General features: G+C 40.1%; 1 protein-coding gene across 5 annotated transcripts in view; it reads right to left on the bottom strand.

Moving 5' to 3' along the window:
- The window catches only part of NSD2 (nuclear receptor binding SET domain protein 2), a 146,299-nt gene that overhangs the window by 121,562 nt on the left and 7,623 nt on the right, over positions 1–17,114 (bottom strand). Inside the window, exon 1 of one of the 5 annotated variants that reach the window (XM_019525939.1) lies at positions 16,223–16,304. The exons of the other annotated variants lie outside the window; for them this stretch is intronic. The gene's annotated coding sequence lies outside the window, so the exon portion shown is untranslated. Of the gene's footprint in view, positions 1–16,222; positions 16,305–17,114 lie in introns of those variants that run through there. 5 annotated transcript variants of the gene reach the window in all.

Genomic DNA, 17,114 nt, shown 5'->3' with positions numbered 1-17,114 from the left:
CTGGCAGAGGGTAGGTTTAGGTTAGACATCAGGAGGTGCTACTTCACAGTCAGGGCAGCTAGGATCTGGAACCAACTTCCAAGAGAAGTGGTGCAGGCTCCTACCCTGGCGGCTTTTAAGAGGAGGTTAGATGAACACCTTGCTGGGGTCGTTTGACCCCAGTACTCTTTCCTGCCGTGGCAGGGGGGCGGACTAGATGATCTGCTCAGGTCCCTTCCGACCCTAGAAACTATGAAACACCACATTAATTTCACTAAATATACTTTGGTAATGTGCAAACAGAGCAAAATTAAAATGTTTTAGTTTTCATTTTAAGTACCTACAGCCCAAATTCTGCTCGCACTACTCACAAAGCAGAGCCATTTACACCTTGAAACCATGCCTTTGAATTAAGAGGAGTTTAACCTAAAGACGCTAATAGCAAAAACTGGCAATCTCCATTTTAGTAAAACCAACCAGAATGGAACACCCACGGACCAATGTTTCTAATGTATTCACTGAATGGCTACAGCAAGGGTATGGCAGAAGCCTCTTCACAGTGCACTGCAAATGGGCCCTACACCTTCCATCAAAGCACTACCCCTACAGAGGTATTGCAGCTCAGTCCTCGCACTTAATCCTAAGCTTTACAGTTAAAAACTGTCAGTAAGAGATGTCAATTAATTTCACTTGTAGTGTTAGTTTTATGGTGGGAACATCGCCCATGGGGACCTGGATGGATGTCAATTAAGATTACTTTCCTCAAAGCATAAAACAACAAAAACCCACTTCATCTGTAAATTTAACATGACTATACATCACTTTGTAATATCGATTTCTCACCCACCAAGGTAAGATGTTTAAGCAAGTGAAACTACGTTTTTACAATCGGATATAGACAGATTTCTAAAAATCAGCAGAGCTAAACCAGCCCATTTTAGTGTTAAAAAATCTACACTTTCAAACAATGCATTAGGCCCTGCCCACTCGCAAAATAAAGCCATCTACCCAGAGTAACCAAGTTCCTACGTGACTATATCAAAGCAGAACGGCCATGTCGAGATGCCCACTCAGTCCAATATCTGACCGTTTCAAGCTGCAAGAAAACCAATAATGGACAATTATAGAATTGCTCCCTGCTAGTCAAGAATTTTCTTCTGAAAGCCTGTGAGTTAGCAACTGGCTTTAGGCATGAAAACTGATACTACTTTGTGAAAAATCAGTGCCAGTGCTGTTTTTTTACTCAGCTCCCTCCAAGGATGCTCACCTGAATTATACTGTGGTCACTGCTATGTCAGGCATGTGTAGACTGTGACTGCAGGATAATGCAGAGATACCCTAGCTAATTTTAAAAGGATTTTATTTGAATACCAACACCAGTCTAGCTGAGGCACCAGCTTGTTACGAGCTAATACCAGCACACCCTACTTCTAGGCTATTTCTATGTCGTTTTAAAGCTAGCTCAGAAATCTCTACAGTGAAGAATCGACATACCCTTAGCAGCTTCACCAGTTATTTTGTGAATTACTGGCCTTGCTTAGGGCTACAATGGGAATAGCCACTCCTCCTGTGATCCACAGCTAACAGTTGCAGCAGACAATGGTATGGTATCAAGTAGCTATTTTTCTAAATCTCCATCTGCTGTAAGGTTGGACCAATTTATATACCTTTAATTGAAATCCCATTTTCAGCGTTTTATTATAGTTATCCCTGACCTGCCTCAATTTTAAGTGACCTCTTTTTAAGCTAACATTTTTTGCTATGATAATTTAAGGCTATGCAAAAAGAATTTCTGTTCAAAGTAGTAGTTAGATATAATGCTCTTGAAGAAAATCCAGAGCAGACAATTACTGTTCTAGTCTAAATGAAGATCTAGAATGACTACAGGCCCGAAGACAAGATGTTACCTGCACATAACCTCCTAATAGGATGGGGCAGGGGGAACGGGACAACAAGCATCAAGAGTCAGGTGGGAGCCAAGGTGAACAGTTTTGGGGTTTTTTTTGAAGATTAAAAAAATACTTATCAGAAGCTTACATTCAACTGTGGTTATGGGAAAAAGCAGTGTTTGCATCCCATAAACTTTCACTTCCCCTGTAGCAAGTAGAAGTCGTCACACATGAATTATCACAAGCATGCTCCCATGCAGAAGCACTCTCTCAGTGGTATCTTCTGAAGGAGTGAAAGACTTCGATTTGCAAAACACTACTGTGAACACAATTTATATTCAGTAACTGATAAATTAGAATGATGAACCATGCTGCAAACACTCAGTAAAAAGAAGCTGAATTTAGAAAAACTAAGGACAGAGTTAAAAATAAAAGGAAAGGAGATAAAAAAAGGAATAAAATAAGTACAACCAAAAGGAAAAGCTTGTAGAGGTACAAATAGAGGTTGAAAAAAGCCAAAGCCCATGCAAGCTCAGAAACTCTACTCTAAAAATGAAGGTTCCACTTCTGAGAGTCAAGTAAACCTGAAGACCCATTTTGTACGAGTTAGTACTTTCCAGTGTTTCACATTCTGATTCAGATTTCTTACCATAAATTGCTTATCACAGTAATAATAATCACAGCCAAATTACACAAATCAGTCAACACAAAGAAGCATATCCACCGCAGAATAAACTAGGAAGTCCAAGTTTATTGCAATGGAAATAACATTTGCATTTTTGAGCCCTTACTTTTAAAACAAGGAAACAAATTATAACTAGTCTTGTATTTATGCCCTCACTAGTCCTTACTAGAAGAAACTTACAGTACACAATAGAAAGCAGTAGTTTAAATAGCTGAATTTCCTTAGAGTAAAGCAGGTATCCCAAAACTCATTACGTAGAAAACTACCTAAAAATGTGTACTACATACCTGAAGCTGTTGGTGCCCTCTGGTGGTTAACTCAGCATTTGATCAACGACTATGTAGGTGTCAGATTAGAAGGTCTGTATTTTATCTACAATACCATTTAGTCTGGTTTTTCCTCTATCATACTACAATATTAACATTTTTCTTCTTAAATAATATGGATTTTCATAGCCTATTTCTCCAAGACGGAAAGCCATCTGACAAGTTGAAATAAACAAAACCAGACAACTAGAAAAAGTGGCAGTTATTTCACTTTACTTAGGTTTATCCTACCTAGCAATGAATTTAGGTCTATAAAGAGATGGAAAATTACAGGTATTTAAAATTAAATATTATATGGATCAAAAAGGGTAGAATATCTAGAGAATTTAAAAAAAAATGAGGAAGAAGTGAATGCATATACAGATAGTTCAAAGTTGCTCTTTACAAGTCTCTGAAAAGACTCCCATGCCAAATTAAAGCTAAGAACATAATAATTTTGCTCTATATTCTCCTCCCCTAGAGACAAAAGGACTGATATAGAAATTACATGTATTAGCAAAGGGGGAGACCAACTAAGCATTTTTTTTAGTTACCTGGTTTGTTTGTTTGGGGTTTGTTTTTTGTTTTTTACAACCCATGGTTCAGCGTGAAAACCTGAGACGACACCATTCTGTGATTAAAGATCTATTCTTGATAAATGTGGGTGGCAAATGCAGTTCAACTCTCAGGGAGCTTACAATTTATTTAGTAGTTACATTTGACTTTTTTCCTTAATGTTTTCTGAAGGCACCAATGCAAAACTGCTTTTTACCAGCAACTTGAAATGATGGATAAAGAAAAACTAAGGATAAATTAAGAACTTCCACAAGGTCATAGTTGGAAGCTTAGAAGCAGGGACAAAGACAACTGCTAGAGATTTTAGTGAATGGAGTTGTAGGTACAGTTCAGCTCATGGGGTCAGTCTGATGAGGAGATGAAGATGGCTAGCTGTCTGAAATACAGATATGGGAAAAAGTGTGTGGAGTTTAAAACATGGAAAATACTAAATCAAATTCGCAGGTGACACTAAGATGTGGGGGGAAGTGGGCACGCTAGAAGGGAGGAATAGGCTGCAAATCGGACCTAGACAGGTTACAAGGGTGGGCGGATGAGAACAGGATGGGATTCAACATCGACAAGTGCAAAGTGCTGCACCTGGGGAGGAAGAACCAGCACCATACCTACAGGTTTGGGAACTCCCTTTTCGTCAGTGCAGAGGCGGAAAAGGATCTTGGAGTCATCATTGAGGCCAAGATGAACATGGGCCAGCAGTGTGGGGAGGCAGTTAGGAAGGCCAACCGCACCTTGTCATCAACCACAGATGCATCTCAAGCAGGTCCAAGGAGGTGATCCTCCCCCTTTACGCAACACTGGTCAGGCCACAGTTGGAGTACTATGTCCAGTTCTGGGCACCGCACTTCAGGAGGGATGTGGACAACATGGAGAGGGTCCAGAGGAGGGCCACTTGCATGATCAGGGGGCAGCAGGGCAGGCCCTACGAGGAGAGGCTACGGGAATTGAACCTGTTCAGCCTCCACAAGAGGAGGCTGAGGGGGATCTAGTGGCCATTTACAAACTAGTCAGGGGGGACCAGCAGGCATTGGGGGAGTCCCTGTTCCCCCGAGCACTACCAGGAGTGACAAGAAATAACTGTCACAAGCTGGCAGAGGGTAGATTCAGGCTAGATATCAGGAGGCGCTACTTCATGGTCAGGGCAGCTAGGATCTGGAACCAACTTCCAAGCGAAGTGGCGCTGGCTTCTACGCTGGGGGTCTTTAAGAGGTGGCTGGATGAACACCTTGCTGGGGTCGTTTGACCCCAGTACTCCTTCCTGCCATGGCAGGGGTCAGACTTGGTGATCTGCTCAGGTCCCTTCTGAACCTACTAACTATGACACTATGAATACCACATTTCTACTAAGAGTTAAGGGCACCAAAAGTTACAAAAATCAGGGAGAGAAGGAGAATAAGAAGTGACAGAGACAAGGGAAGCAAGTACCTGAAATTGGATAGTATCATGCAGAGATGATTAATCTGAAGGCTAGTTGCCATATATTAGAAGTGTCAGCTGATGCAGGGAAAAAATGTTTGATCCATCTTCCCCTCAAAGTCAACTGACATGAACAAAGCAGCATAGGAAGGGGGAAAATGTCAAAAGGTAGCAGACAGGAGGCAAAGACTACGAGCACGAACCTCAGAAGTGAAATATAAAAGGACCAGTAAGGGAAGTGGTAAAACTGAAGGAGAAGACATATGGAGTGAATAAATTCTGCGTGGTCTCTGACATCCCTTCAGAGATGATTAGCAGTGAGGGCAGGCACAGGAGGAACAAAATTAAACAAAAAAAAAAAAGAAGGAGCATGAGACAGGACTAAAGTAAAATGAGCCAGAAGGGTTAATGATTTGAGAAGATGTGAGGGACCCATAGAGTCAATGCTGAAGAAAAAGGGGGGATCCAAGACAGTCAATGGCACCAAAGAATCTAAGAACATTATGTACTTTGGGGAGATGGATGGAGGTCTAACGTAAAAAGGATGTGAGTAATGCTAAATGAAGCAAGATGGGCAGAGAGGGATCTGGCTGAGCAATGTTACAGGAATGAGATCTAGAAGCAGCTGTATTTGTGAGTGGGCTTGGCACTAGAGTAGATGTTTAAATTCATTGTGGTCCTGTTAGAAAACAAAATGATGCAGCACCAAGTGCAAATGCTAACTCTCTTCTGGCTTGGAGTGCTCCACATGGATTGGAAAAGAAGCCTGGAGAAGTAGCAGCCGGAGCTAATGAGTTCAAGTTAGTACCTTAAAATATGTAAATAACCAGTGACCAACCACTACCATCTTCCTCAGCAGGCTCTGTATATACAGATTACAGTACAAGTTACTTTGTGTATATTAGAGTTGTAATAACTAGCCAAGTGTCTATCATATGACAACCATATGTCAAATACTTATTCCACCTGTTCACAGTATGTGCTTATATTTCAGTGTCCAAACTACTTATTTACATGGTTTTTTTCTTCTTAGTATTATTCCTTTTGCCTCCTCAGTGACAAATTCACAAGACCTGCACAGAAATGCTTTTCTGTGCAACAGAAATTATTGGATAGTCAAATTCCATCCATTTCTACCAAAAGGAAGAGCTGGAACAAAGTAATCAACACAAGTTTCATTGGTAAATACCACTTTTACTTCAAGCAAACTGCTTCTCAGATTAATTGATGAGAAGGTTCATTACATGAAGGGCAGCATGGATAATTTTTTTAATGTATCCATAAAAGCTACTATGACATCCACAAATGAGCCTTTCACCTGGTGAAAAAGAAAAAAACAAAATAAAAACAAAAACTAAAAGGAGCTAATAGAGGCTGTAATATTTTCTGTAAAAATATATATATTGGAGTAGAAAAAGACACAAGATAAAAACAGCTTTGCAATAAAACTTTTCTTCCCTCATCCATTTTGTGAGTATTCAACATTTGTGCCCATCCTCAAGTCAGCATTAAATTAACTCATCTGCACGATTTAATTGATAAGGAAGAGGATTAGGGGTGGCTTGAGATTTCTTGTTAAATAAATACTGCATTTGAATATCCTGGTCATTTATTTATTCAAACTCTTTTGCATATAAATTCAGAACACCAAATGAACCAAGATCTGCACTGCATGTCTTACAGTATAGCACAACACAGACTTAACATAAGAGCCAGACCCCAGGTCCTTAAGAGTGCAATGTTACTGCATATTTGAATAAAAAGGACTTTGGCTCAAGAACAATACAAGATTTGAAAACATTAGAAATGTGATCAGTAGTATTTTTTATAAGCCAGTTTCCTCTATCAATCAGAAGCTTGTGACTCACCAGTGACTAACAACTCTATACAAATATGTTATCATTATATCTTAGTTATCCAAGTGCAAAACAATGCATCTAAAAACCTTTTGACACCATTATCCATTTTCACCTGGATAGAAGAAAAGCAGTTAGAAATAATTTTACCAAAATGTTAAAGCAAATATTTTCCACTTGCCTCAGAGGAGGAAGAGTTAAAGCCCAAGAGTTGTCCTGCAAAGGCTATACACACCTGATAGAAAGGACTTATATTAACCAGAATGGCAACACAGCTACATACAGCAAGACATTTAGTTTTGTTATATATAATGATTCTAAAAAGTTGGGATAAGCATTCAAATTGAATGAATGTTAATATTTAATCAAATATCTTCCATGTTTTAAGGGTTGTTGGTTGTATTCATGTTGGTCTAAGGACATAGGCAGTAGGGCTGTGCGAAGCTTCAGTAGCCAATTCAGTTCGGAGATTTGGCCCGATTCAGGGACCAAATCTCCAAAGCCAAATTGAAAATCGGGAGACCAATTAAATGCTCCGAACCAATTCAAAGCACCCAAATTGATTCAGAAAAAGATTTGGCCACTTTGGAGATACAGCAATAAACTAAGCAGGCAGCTGACATAGCTGCCTCCACCTGGTAAGTCTGTTGGGGTTGGGGGAGGGAGGGACTGGGGTTGGGATGGGGACAAGCTGCCTAGCTCGGGCAGGAGGGGGTGCGTTAGTGGAGGTTTTTAAGACCCAGCTGGACAAAGCTTTGACTGGGACGATCTAGCTTTGAGCAGTATGATTGTGATTCTACTGGCCAGTACAGGTATAACAAAAGTATCAGGAAGTACTTAACTACACTGAAAGGGACTCTGTTAATATAGCCCTGGTTCCAGTATTAAGTTTTTAAAAGAGGGAGCACAGTTTCAAAATCTACTGTGAAGAAATACTTTCATTTAAGGTAATAAATGTAAACATGTCACAAATCTGCCCAAACCAGGAAGGGGCTACAGATCTCTGCATTAAGCTTTTCTGCAATACCAGAGCTGCCAAACCTAAAGAGAAGGAACTGTGCTGCTTTAGGCTAGTGAGCAGGGACCAGCAGTTGTCCCAACATACAGGCACTCTAGAAAAAGAAGCCAGTGCAGTGGGAGGGTTGAGGGAGAGGCTGTATGCACTCACTTCCTCCTAAGTCAGGAAAGTTGTGATTTAGTCCCAAACTAGAATGCAAGGAGAAACTGATGGTAGTGCTAGAGCAGTGGTTTTCAACCCACAGGCCACAGACCACTGGGGGTCTGCAGGTTATGCCTATGGGGTCCACGAAAGACAGCTATGATCAATCAAATGTATGTGAATACTCACTTACAATTCAAAGGGGTCCACACCTGCATTTGAAATTTCCAAAGGGGTCCGCAAATGAAAAAAGGTTGAAAAATCACTGTTAGAGTGATGCTGTGGCTGCAACGGTCCAGGAATTATGCGAGGGGCAAGGATGATACCAAGCTGCGAGGAAACACAAGCACAGTGGAGGACAGGGCCAGGATCCAGGATGACCATGAGAGACTGGACTCTTTGGCGGAACGAAATCAAATGACACTTGACCAGGAATACGTGCAAGGGTCCCTCACCTTGGTAGGAAGACCCCTCACCACAACTACACAATGGGTGGTGGTCCACTGGCTGGCACAGCATCTAAATGATACCTGGGGATCACGATTGGGTGAAAGATGAATACGAGTCACAGCACAATGAGGTTGCCAGAAGGGCAAATAGAACTCAGCAGCCATGTGCATCAGCCGATGTGTGGCCAACAGATTCAGGGAGGTGCTCCTCCCTCTACTCGGCACTGGTGAGGCCTCAGCTGGAGTACTGTGTCCAGTTCTGGGCACCGCATTTTGAGGAGGACATGGATAAGCTTAAGAGGGTACAAAGAAGGGCCACTCGTATGGCCAAGGGCATGGATAGGCCCTATGAGAAGAGACTCTGGGAACTAGGCCTGTTCAGCTTGAGTAACAGAAAGCTAAGATGTGACTTGGTAGCTGCCAAACAGTATGTCAGAGATGAGCACCAGGATCTAGGGGAGCAACTCTTCAGGAAGGCACCCCAAGGAAGGACAAGGACCAACGGACACATGCTAATAGAGGGTAAATTCGAGCTAGATATAAGAAAGAACATCTTTTCTATAAGGGTCACCAAAATCTGGAACACACTCCCAGCTGAGGTGGTGCAATCACCCTCCTCTGAGGTATTTAAGATGAGGCTGCATAGGTACCTTGTTGAGCTCATCTGAGCCCATAACTTCCTGCCCACAGCAGGAGACTGGACTTGATGATCTTACAGCTCTTTCTGGTTCCACGTTTCTATGATTTTTAAGGCAATACATTTTATTGGACCAACTGCATAGCTGGGATAAAGTTAGACAAGGTTTCAAATACAAGATTTCTTGAATTAACTGTTTTACTGGGGGAGAAAGGAAGGGAAGGAATCATACTGGTTCCTGAACTTCTGATGGGAATGAAGAGTTTTTTCGGCCAAAACCCATATTACTCAGCAGCTACAGCACACACAAATACTTATTAAAAAAATCTGATCAACTTCACTTTGCTGTTGTTTAGAAAAACTGCTGGGGGACTGGGTGAGAGACGAGATGAAACGGAATTTCTTCAGAATGTAGAAAGAGAAACTTTTCTTAAAACCTTGTCCATGTCACGTTCCTGCCACTCAATAGGCAGGGAAGCTCGACTGAAAATGCAGATTCTCATAAATGGGTTGCTGGTTACAACATTATGGATCACAACAGTGGCAGGATGACAAAACACATACAGGGAAGACAGGAGCTCTGCATCCTCATGGCAAGACAAAGGAGTCTTCCCATGACACCCAAGCATAAAGAGAGAGGAACAAAGAACTGCCATTCTCCTGAAACACAGCAAAAGCAGCTTCACATTTACCAGAAATAGCAGATACTGAAGGATCCAAAGATAGCACCTCAGATTCCTACATCAACATGCTATTCCCCCCACCCCATGTCCTCCAGCCCAAAGCTACAAGCAGGGAACAGCTATGCTTTGGCAGGAAATCCAGGATACCATCTAGCAAACATCTGGAGGCAGCTCTTCTCTTTCCCCTGATCACTTCCCTAAAGAACGGTACCATTTTCAAACTTCTGTTTGAGGGTTCCTTTATTTTCCACAGCACCTGTTTAGCAAAGACGGGCTAGATAATACAGCCAACCCATGCTTCTCCAGTTGCTCAGGGATCACTTCCAAATGATAGGACAGCTGCTTCCCACAAGGTGTCCAAGTATTCTCTCTATTGTGTTCTTAGTCTTTGTGTGTCCTACAAAGAGTATAATCTCAAATTAATTAACCTGCTGATACAGCAGCAGCTTTTTTTCCACTTCTCTCTCAAGCCTCCTCTCTTAGCTTCCTTTCTACTTTCTAACCCAGTGATTCTCAACCGGGGTGCCAGGGCACATTGAGATACCATGGGATCCTTTGAAGTGTACCATGAGGTAGAAAAAATAAGCCAAGTGTGAGGAACTAAACAGAGAAGCCCAGGCTTGTCCCTGCACCCCTGTTCCTCAGCCCCTACTGCCCAGCCCCTCTGCAAGGAAGTAATCACTATAGTAAATAAGTTAGTTTTTGAAATGGAGTACCCCACCCAATTCACAGAAGTTATGGAGAGATGTTTTAAGTAGATTGAGGGCTACCTTGAGCCTAAAAAGCTTGAGAACCACTCTTCCCACCATATATTCCTTCAGCAAAATCAGGACTTTGCCCACTATTCCCATGAAAAACACCTCTGCAGCAGATTGAAACACATTAAATCTGTCAGATTTCTCTTTCCTGCTTCTGCTACACCTTGCCTGGATGTGGCCAAGAAGAGCACGTGAGTTTTTGGTGAAATTACAGTGAACATTTCTTAAGTGTAAAGTGGACGGAGAGGAAAGAACAAATATACAAGTCACAAAATAAGGTGCCTGCATAAATCCCAGTAAGGATAGAACCTTGTGTACAAATGGAGTGCAAAGTGAGGCCTGTCTTCTCTACAGAAATCCTCATCCACAGCAATGGGCTTACAGCCATAAGACATCTAGGACAGTCTCCCCAATAGGCTAATCAACATAAATGTATTTTGTATTTTTTTTTTTAATGTGTGCGCCTATTACTCCAGTTCTACTGCCCTCCTCTCAATAATTGGATTAATAAATACGACAAAGGAATTTTCTCCATACCCCCTGGAGTTCCAACCACTCATTTTCCATTTAACTGGAATTTGTTCAACCATTCAATCAGGCTCGGAAGCCAAAAGCACCCTAATGTAACGCAGTGTGACAACTCTAAAAGGCACTACGGCAGAATGAGTGAGTTTTAAGGCCTTTTCTGTATTAGGAGAGTTTATCCTTATATAAATACAGATATAACATTAAAACCCTCTAGTGAATACATGGTTATATCAATAAAAACCTATGTCTGTTCACTTTGTACCAGTATACTAACACTTAGAAAGCACTTCTGGCATGGACACAACTATACTGACAAAGCTGTAGGTGTGTCAGTGCACTCCTTATGCTTTATTTCTTTTATGCAGTCTATGAGTAAGTGCTGGTGAATCTGTGCTTTCACTACCTCCACACTAGAGGCTTCTACTAGTACTATTACAATGTCAAGGGGCATATCTTTTCATGCATCTAATCAACACAGCTAAGCCAACCTAAGTCAGCTGTGCAGACCGAGCCCAAATGTGCTTTTAGTAGCAGCATGCAGACACCGATATCGATGATTGTACACCAGTTTTTTGGCACTGAAAAGACCACTCCCATGACCAACATAGGCATGTAAGAAGCACTAATTTTTAGAGCAAGACTAAACTACAGGCCACAAAGCAGGTTCCATTTAGGAAGATGAACAATATAAAAGATAAATTATTGGGACAATGCAAGCATATCTTAATTACATGTCTCCCAACCATGAGGCAACATAAAATATTTCTGTGCCACACACAATCCCATTGCCTATTCTCCTGATGTCATACACAATGTCGTGCCTTGGTTACAGAGTATTTTTGCCCCATCTCCTACCGCAGATTAACAGTCAATTCAAGTTTAAAAAAAAAAAAAAAAAGAAAAAACACACACACACATTCTAGCATGATTTGTTCACAAAAAGTTTTGATCAGAAAAATTAAACCAAAAGATGAAAATTCCTGTAATACCATTTTTCTATTCTTCACAAGTGAAAAGGAACAAGATTATGCCCTGGGAGTAAGTCCTGTTATGCACCTACTGATGCTGTTTTTACTGTTTTAATTTTGTATCTGGCCTACAGGCTGGATCTGGCCCATGGAACCTGTCACCCACATCTTGGTGCTGCCCTCTATGGGCAGGGCATGGGACATGCATGCACCACATCCCAGCCAGTCCAGGACCTGTGCTGCACATTGCACCCATAGGCACTATATAAACCACTCAGAGCAGGCTCTGCATGATGCACAATCCAGGACCAGCCGGCGGTGGGGGGGCAGCACTCCTATGTGCTGCACGGATCCTGGAAGGGACACTGCACACAATGCAGTCCAATGAAGGCAGGCACCATGAGTCACACACTGCACCCGCTCTTGGTCAGTCTACGATGTACTATATCGTGGGGCCTGCCCTGGCCAGACTGCACCACGTGTGGCACCTACCCCAGGCAGTCCAAGACAGATACCGCCTGCGGTGGATCCAGCGTGCCAGGGAAAGGAGTGCCCTTGGGCCTGCTCTGAGGACTGTGAGGCCAGTTGAGTTTGACACCCCTGATCTAACCTATTTGATTCCATAACATCCAGAAGCAGGAAATTCCACTACTAAAGAGATTGGGTAGGCATTTCTTTTTATTCATTTTATACCTGCTTTTAAATTTTCACTCTTGGATTTTGTGCCAGTGCTTAAATTTCAATCACCATGATCATAAATACAGCAAGGTTTTACATTTAAAAAAAGCTCAGATTCACAAGACCTGCTTTGCAATAAAATGAGTGGCATGTAATGATCAGAAGGCAAGACTGTTTTGTATTAGAAACAGAGCAATGGCTGGAAACTATCACAAGTTTTGGGTTTTATTTTGAAATCTGCAACATCCCTAGGTCACACAATTTCTGTATCTCCATTTACTTATGCATCTATAAAAGTAGTAATAATATTACCATACTACAAAAAAAGTGTTGAAAAGCTTAAAGGATATTGTGAAGAACTGAGATCCTTGGGTAAATGGAGGTATGGAAGTGTAAACCATTACTAAAATGGTCTGTTAATGTGAATTAAAACATTATTGAAACAGTTAATTGAGAAAGTAAAAGCGATTTCTATTGAACAAGCATGGAAAATGTTTTCTTCAGAACTTGCTTCCAACTGCCCCTTTGTGATTAATATGTACAATCATTAACAATAAAGCAACTAGAGGTTCACAGATTTTCTTCTTGTTGCCTGACATTATCCAACACAAATACTGCATTGACTCATGCACAGTTCATCTTATTCAGTAATATTTTCCCCTTTAGATAAGCAAGTCTATGTTTAGAGTTTACCTTAAAAAGTTGCAATAAAACATGGTAGCCCATTACTTCTAATTAAAAAAAATCTCATTCAAGAGCAGTTATTTTTCTCCCCTAACATATCAGATTCAATGTTTATGAGACTACTGACCAGGTCTCTACTTTGGCTTTGATTCTTTAGGATTAACATGTTTCCACTTTGATGAGACTAAGTTGGGCATTTATCTGTAAACACACAACATTGAGGTTGGTCTTCCCTGAATGGCAGTTCATCCATGTTTTCTGCTCCTATGTACTGTGACTGTTAAGTTCCAGAACTAGTTCATCCAGCATGGAGCAGCACATCTCTGCTCCATAACCTAATCCATACTCCAGCAAAAACTTATTAAAGTCTATTCACTCTTCATTATCGCAAGGCTGGCAATAAATCAATCATGGTGGTACACTAAAAAATGATGAGCATGCATTGCTCTTATTTACTATGGTTTTTATTCATCTGCCATTTCCTCTGTTTTCCATCAATATACAGCTATTAAAAAAAATGTTGCAAATTCAGTTTAAATCATGCCTCCTTTAAGATCTTACCTAGCCCCAGCTGTTCTCGTTTGAAGGAATTTTTGTTGTGATATATTCTATCTTCTACTTCTTGGATACTTTTTTTAAATAAGGACTAAGAGAAAAACATCAACTGCTGCAAAGGAAAAATGGAATCTTGACCCCAAAACATAAAAATAACAATCAGTTATCCATTACAAAAATTACAAGTTGTGTATGCCTTCTGTTCTTGATTTGAAATTTTAAATGTTGAATATTTTGCTATTCAGCTTTCACAGGAAGGCTTGATACTGGGTAAAGACCACTACATTTTACAAAACTGATTTAATCCCCAATTTTGTCTGCTTAGTTGAGAGAAGCAGCAGAGCTAGGACTGTTGCAGCAAAGGCTTCACTCAGCAGACTGAATCTAAAGCTGTCTTCCACAGGCACAAGAAGGTTATAATTATAAAGGCCTTTATGCAAGTCCATTTCAATTTGATTAAGAGTATTTTACAAAGCAGTTTAATAGACTTAAAAAAAAAGCTTGTGTATTTAAGTTAGTCATTATTTCTCAAGTGGGTACCATGAAATGGTAAGCTGTTAAAAAAAAAGCCCCGCACTTAGCTTTCAAGCTAAGCATTGCTCTTGCAATCATTACTGCAATATCTGGTGTTTCATGCCCCTCCATCTCCATACTATATCTACACCTATAGATAAAGGAGAAGCCATTCCTCAATTTTAGCTAAGGATTAAGTAACACAAAATAGCTCCAAGTCTGAGACACAGAAGTTGGAGTTTAGTAACAACACTCATTTTAATAGCATATTACTGTCCTACATTAAGTTAACAACATAGTGGGCATGTCTACATGCTCATTAATGTGCCTTAGATATTTCACATGTATTTTATTACCTGCTTAATAAAGTACTAACTGAATGTGTTGTAATTAGAGTTAATGTGCAGTAGCACTGGCGCACAGTTATTGTGTGACACTTACTGCTCATTAACCTAATAACACTACGCAGAAGGCTATTAGAACGGTTTTTAACCACCAGGCTACTGCACAGTGTCGTTAGGCTAATACGCCATAAGCGTCTTGTTTAGATGTGCCCAGTGAGTTACAACACAGAAGCCAAAAGATTGGCAGCACGGCAATCACGTGCTGGGGAATTCTCAGAACTTTACCAAAACCACCTACAATTTATTGCTTGGTTCCAAATTACATCTAATTTTAGAGTCTATATATCAACTGTGCCTATATATACACCTATGAAATGTTCAAAGAGATACTCTACAACATCTGCATTTGCTGCATTACCCATTCCTCCACTGGATTACCTGAAAAACATCCACACCTTCTTTTAAAGCCAAACACAATAGCAGAAAATTTATTTTTGGTTCAGCAATTACAGATATGTGTTTATGGTACAAAATATATTTAAAAGATTTATTGTTTTTTAGAATAATCTATTCTATTTTGTCCTACGGAGAAAGATGTAGCTTTTTATCTCTCTCAGACTTTCTGTTTTATTAACACTGAAAAGTTAATTCATCATTAGCTTTTTGCCTCTATGCATAGTGATGCATGTTGTACTATACATTTATCTATAACCCATCAGATACAGAGAATTCAAATGTAAAGACATGCTCTTCAGAAATCTTGAGTACTTATTCATTCACCCAAACAGACTGGCAAAGCTGAATATAGAATGATCTGTGCTTAATAATAAACCCAGGACTCCCATCTTAAAATTCCATGTATGATAACAATCTCACTTTGAAAACCTGTTAATTTTTACTAGATAAACAGGGTAATAAAAAATAATCATTCTGACTACTAAAAGGTGATTGTCAATTTGAAATCCACTCAATTTAATAAATGTGTTTAAAGCAATATCATTTGCTACACTGTCTTTTCTAATTTTAATCTGATTGTTTTCATTTCTGTCAAATGCGAAATGGTCACCAAAAGCAGAAAAATTATTATACTTTTGCAATTTTATTTATTTCAGGTGCTTCTTGTAGTGATCATAGATAACAATTTCTACGAGAAGGGTTTATTTGGAAGATGATAGGACCCCTTTAGGTTGAAGAAGCATCTTACAATTATGCAGCTTACTTATTCCTTCAACAATATGTTTCTTAATCATAAAAACTCCAATTATTCACTTACTACTTTAAGTAAATGATAAAACTCACCTATTTAATTTGCAACATATGGATAGTCTATAAATCTGAAGAGACTGAGGCAGAAACCATTAAGGTGTCTCACCAAGCCTCTCTTCCTATTTCCTCCAAGCATAAACCAAAGGGACTCTGACTTCCTAAATGAGCCTGCAATGAGAAAATACAAATCCCAATTTAAGGCACTGTTCCCCCTCTACCCCACATTTGGCAATTCATCCTTAGCTGATATCACTTCAGTGAAGACGCACACATAAGCTTCAAAGCCACTTAACTGACTGGAAAATAAGATGTTTGGTAGAAACAGACTTGGTTATCCACTTCATTCTGCCTCAGCACTTACCTTTTGACCAAGGACGAATGGAATACACACCAAAATTATGAATTTGGGTCTCTGATGTACGAAAGAAACGTACCAAATCACAGAACTCTCTCATTTATTTGCCTTAGCAAGTTGTTATTTACAGAAAGGTAATAAAAGGGCTTCAAATTAGCACTAAAATAGTACAGCCATCAGCATAGTGCCAAAACCTGGACTGCACTATTCAGAAACAATTCTAGGAAACACTGAATTAATCTATTAGAAAGATTTCTTTAATATTAAGGATGGCATGTTGTTTACAGGGTTACCAACTAAGCTATCTTGTATCCCACAATGCACTGTGTAGCTCTAAGGAAGATTTTACTTTTTTTCCCCCCTATTTAAAAAAAGATGCTTTACTGTGTTCTGCAGAATTTGCTAGGCGTAAGATATATGCTTAACATTTAAAACAGTGCTCTGCAATTATACAAGCACCACAAAGATTTTTTTTAAAAATGGAGGTGGCTAAACTGCCACCAAGTTTATGACTCTTATCCATGTTTTTCCTCTTTTGGCAAAGACTAAGGCCTCAGTCCAGCAGTCCAAGTGGAGCAGGCGAAGCCTTACACTTATGTGGAGTCCCAAGAAACTCAGCATGCCCCACATAGGCACAAGGCTCCATGCACATTAATACAATCGTTAGGATAAAGCCTAGCTTTGGATACATACCAATACCAGTCTCACAAAAGTCACATCCAAAGCAAAACAGGCCACAAACAATATGACATGCTGATATGGAAAAATACACTGTTACTTCAAGCTTTTGCTAATATGTAATCTTAGCACTAAAATTTGTGTGTGTGTGGGGGG

The sequence above is a fragment of the Gavialis gangeticus genome, unplaced genomic scaffold, assembly GCF_001723915.1.
Source record: "Gavialis gangeticus isolate Ggan-Ray unplaced genomic scaffold, GavGan_comp1, whole genome shotgun sequence".
In the NCBI taxonomy this organism is placed as follows: Eukaryota; Metazoa; Chordata; order Crocodylia; family Gavialidae; genus Gavialis; species Gavialis gangeticus.
The sequence above is the reverse complement of the archived record's forward strand: the minus strand, read 5'-3'. Positions and strand labels throughout refer to the sequence as shown.